This window comes from Limulus polyphemus, unplaced genomic scaffold, assembly GCF_000517525.1.
Source record: "Limulus polyphemus unplaced genomic scaffold, Limulus_polyphemus-2.1.2 Scaffold782, whole genome shotgun sequence".
NCBI classification, from domain to species: domain Eukaryota; kingdom Metazoa; phylum Arthropoda; class Merostomata; order Xiphosura; family Limulidae; genus Limulus; species Limulus polyphemus.
This window is the reverse complement of record NW_013666392.1, coordinates 288,680-293,574: the sequence shown is the minus strand read 5'-3', so window position 1 is coordinate 293,574 and position 4,895 is coordinate 288,680. Positions and strand designations below refer to the sequence as shown.

The 4,895-nt window shown below is 31.2% G+C and overlaps 1 protein-coding gene across 2 annotated transcripts in view; it reads left to right on the top strand.

Moving 5' to 3' along the window:
- The first annotated feature begins 253 nt into the window (after positions 1-253).
- The window catches only part of LOC106460503 (insulin receptor substrate 1-like), a 103,332-nt gene continuing 98,690 nt past the window's right edge, over positions 254-4,895 (top strand). For both annotated transcript variants that reach the window (XM_022387253.1, XM_013920212.2), the window contains exon 1: positions 254-548. The gene's annotated coding sequence lies outside the window, so the exon portion shown is untranslated. The remainder of the gene's footprint in view (positions 549-4,895) is intronic.

Below are 4,895 nucleotides of genomic sequence, written 5' to 3'. Positions count from 1 at the left end.
AACACATATGTCATTATTTTTCCTTTAGATGTATATGTAATTTTGTATATAAAGAAGTATATTAATGATTGATTCAATTTTTAAAATCCTTTGCCATACAAACGGCTGCAGCCACATAGGATAAATATTTTCCAACTGGTAATGCGGAATTTACGTCCTTAGTTAGTAGTGCTCTCTAGCGACCAACTTTTAAAACCAATGTAGTAAACAACTATCCACACGCGGCAGAGGTCAGTGTAGACTAGTTTAATCTACGGGTGTTTATTCGGATTACAGTGTAGTTTGTGAGTGTAATGAAATATGCAAGTCGTAGTTAATTAAAGGCATTTTTAAAGTTTAAGTACGTGTTGTAGTCGTCGAACAGGCTTGGAATTAAACCTTTACTGGGATGTAAGGGACTATTTCGTGCATTCAGTGTATTTTTTTTACCACAAAAAATCGACTGAAAGTTACGTGAAAGCATTTCCTCGAACTGTGGTTCGTTCGTTGTACTACTATAATTTCTACTTTTGTGGCGGGAAAAAAATCTAGTCCAATTCACATACCAGGTCAGTTGTTATTTTATAACTGGAATCTCACGTATTAATATTTTAAATGCCCATATTATATATTCCAGAGTGTGTGATAATTTGTTAACTGAAAAAGGGTAGATAAGTTGAAAATTTGAAGTCACTTTATTTACACCACCTCAAAACCTTTGTTTATGCTCGTACATTATATTTATCGTTAGCCTTACATTCGGTTCCTGATAATGATATACATTATAAGTTGTTTATATTGATAATATTGTTAGTATTAACAAGAAGTCTGCTACTACCTGTTCATACAAATAAAAAATAATATACGGTACTCAGTAGATGTGAAAGGTGGGTTTGCTCGCGTCATGCATCCTTAAACGGTCATAAGTAGGAATTAGTAATTGTTTCAAGTTACTAAGTTCGCGGAAAGAATTGTTCAGATACACGCGAACCTTGTATAACTATAAGTATAACTTAGAATTAGACTACGGAGTATGGCGATGTAAACTATTTTGTTACTCTTAAAGATTTCCGATGTCTGAATTAAGCTTTTGAAATAACCTCGAAATTTACGAAAAGATGAAACCGACCGATCATTCGATACCACCACCACCACCACTACTACTACTACTACTAGTACAAATCTTGTCTAATTCTCATTCATAACTACTTGTGAAATGTTTCTTGTGCGCATATTTTTCAAAGGCTGTTTGGTGATAAGTAAACGAATTATGTTAAAATACAGTAAATTTACAAATAAATATAATAAAATATATAGTGAGGATAGGCAGTTATTAATAGTTTTCAAGAACAACAGTTAAGTGTATTCTTTAGTGTATAGCTTATTCAAGTCATTGTAGATATGGCAGTTCAGTTGCGAAGAAAATCATTGCTGCTACAATTAATTAAATTGTTTATAACTACAAGCAAATAACCCTTTTTCCACCAAGATTAAAACTTTATACACATTTAATGATGAAGTAAATACAGAATTTTCATATTTTTATCAGTGTGTGGTTATATTATATTTATAAATAATATTTTTGAGAGTTTTATGTGTCTTTCAATGAGTTAATTCTTCAGTTTTCTTGTTCTTTATATTATTATGGAAATTTATTTATAACCAAAACTAACAGTTAGATATAAAATTGACATATTTTATTCCTTTTACTGACACTTCTAAGGATTCCAAAACACTCCAGAAATTTAAAAAATGAAATATTGGGACTTAATTTTCTTAAAACTGCTATTCTCTTTTCATCTTGTAAATTTTTTTTATATTTTACAATTATTCATTGGCATTATTAAGTCAAAAGGAAATTCAAGAAAAGTTTCATTTTCTCTAAATGTTATCCAAAGAAAACCATTGGTAATTTGAGTAATTTTAGAGAGAAAAAGAAATGAAGTATTTTGTAGAAAATCATGTTATCAGATTTAATCTATAAGAGAGATCATCCTCATTTAAGAAATTAAGATCCTCTAGGCAAAGTATAATTTTCTTTTTAATGAGATTAGTGTTCTTTCATTGTTCTTTATAATTAAATTTACAACAGTAAAAACTGATAAGTGAAGCACTTTTATATGAAGAATTCAAGTAATTAATATCATCCTTAACACAATAATTAAGTAGAAAAAAAGGTTATGTTCTTGAGGTCATGAATCTCCAGATTTTATAACTTTTTAATGACCTTTGTTATGAATGAAAGGACAAAAAAAAAGTTATCTCTACATGTATGAAGGAATCTCCAGAATCTTCTTACAATAGTGCTTTGAATGAAATAATTAAGCTTATTTCTATAGGTTTCTGCACTTAAGTTATTTATCAAATACTGAAATACACACACCTACGATAGCGTAAATTGAAGAATAAAGTATCAAAGATTATAGCAAGAGCCATCTATTGACAATAAAGAAAGTTACAGTGAAAAACCCATATACTGTGCTTCATAACAAAATTATAGCCATTAGCTTTTAAGCCATTTAGCTGACATGTCTGTAAAGACTTTAGAATAAAACATGGGTTTTGTATGACAGTGTCTTTCACATTGGTAAAATGATACGAGAAATTGTGTTTTTAGCTAATGTTTTGCTAAATTGTGAATGTTAAACACTAAATATATAGGACAATATTTTCATTCGCATTTTCTAATTACTTAATTTTTTTTTCAATTGCTATTACTAATACTATTTTTTTTAATACTTGTTTGATTTAATTGGATTAAGGTGAAGCTGACTGGTGAAAATAAGTAGTCATCTATCATTGTATGTCTTATTAAAGTTTAATTAACATATTATTTTGTACAAGGTAAAATGTAGTGATTTAGATTTTAGTTTCTCATACACTGAGGATTAAAAATCTTAAAAATGTAGGCCAAAACTTCTGAACCTTTGTTGAAAGTCAAATTTACATAATACAAAAACTTGGTATATGTGTATATATAAAGGTTTTGTCATATATTGAATCTCTAGATCTGTTTGAAATATTGAAATAATATTGTTGTAACCTATCGTATCATTGGGTAAGTTTGTTGGATTATTTGGTAAAAATAATGGCAAGTCCATTACACAATAATAATGAATTTATTTATTTTTTCAGTAATTTTTGCTACAGGCTGTGTTCACTTTAATGAAGTTGTAGGTCTAAGTTCACAAACAAATTTTTGAACATAAAACTCTGAAACTACTGCAGGCATACTACACTAATAACATTTAACAGAAATTTCCTTGATTGATAATAAATGCTGACTAACTTACTGATTGGGTTACAGAAGCACTAACTCTTACTGAATAACTTTACTTGATCAGTCTTCTCTCAATCAATAATTACTCGATCATTTTCTACTTGTACGTATACTGAATTCTCTCTTCTACCAAGTATAGAAAGTTTCTAGATTTTAGGACTACTTTTATAAATATTTTTATCTTGATTTCATGCACCCTCTATTTCCACCTAAATCAAAACATTGAAAATATAGCTTAAACACTGTCCCCTTTCTGAGATGTGAAATCTCTTGAACAAGTATATAACAAAAATAAAACACTACACTTAATTGACCATTCATCAAGATTTTTGTGGTAGTTTCTTTTCCAAGGATTGCCATACATACAAATGAGATGGCCTCTTGATCCTGATTGGCACTTGCTTCCTTCTTATTTGGAGAGTTCTTCATGGGTATGTGTCAAGTGCCACACTGGTGACTTATTCTTGTTGACTTTCTGGAGATGATCTCAACAGGAACCCTGGGATACTCAGCTGGTTGACTTTCCACTGGCAAATTCTTCTGCAGGGTTACCTAGTTAGCCATTCTCTCACCAGTTTACTTCCAAAGACAATCACGGAAGATGACCTTTGGCTTGGATCATCTGTTCCTCTGAATTCTGTGACCCACATCATTGATTATTTTTTAGTACAACATATGACCCTTTCTAGCACCTGCTTAACTTTAGAGCTGTTTTTTTCTTGCAGCAGGAATTGTACAGCCAGCTATAACATGTCACCTTATTGGAGTCCAGTATTATTAGCATGCACATCATAGTGACTTCTCATTTTATCACTAGCTGATTTAAATATTTCCTGAGTAAAATCATGTATAACCTCAATGGTGTTTCTTACTCCCTCATCATATTCTGTTTAACTGTTTAAAATTGCTAAGTGATACTTTAAATTTTCTCCCAAACATCAGTGGTGATGGTGAGTCGGCTGTATCTTCATTTACTACTGTAAAATAACTCGTAAGTAGCAGTGGAAGATCTTGATCCCACACTTTCTGATGTTCATCCACATAACTGGCTAATTAACTTATTAGTTTATGGATGTATCTTTCTACCATGCTGTCAGAAGCCAGGTGAAGGGATATTGTCCAGGTCTTTATGATTCAAAGGATGTTGCACATTTCTACAAACAAGGCCATTTTAAGAGTTCAATCCCTAAGTAGAGTTAAGTTCCATAGATATTCCAAATTTTGAAACAAATTTGTTGACAAATCTCCTTATTAGAGTTTATGCTTCCTGGCTAGAAACAACATATGCTTGTGACCATTTGGTGAAATAGTCCATCATAATCATGGTGTATTTATTTCCACAGTTACTCTAGTGGTGCTCTAACACAATCATGCTGTAGCTGGCCATGCTGTTTCTTTAATGAACTTTTATGCTACATATCACAGGCACCTAACCAATGAAAACACTTTCTTACTCTTTCGATGATTAGGTACCTGATGATGACAAAACCTTGTCGAAACATTGTACATTTCCTGTTATGTTAAACTTATATTAAATTTTTTCTTCATTCCCCAATCAAGCCGTCTCCAGCCATTATTAGTCACGAAGTGGGTTCCTCGTTATCGAATTTGAATTCATCACGGTGATTAATCGAGG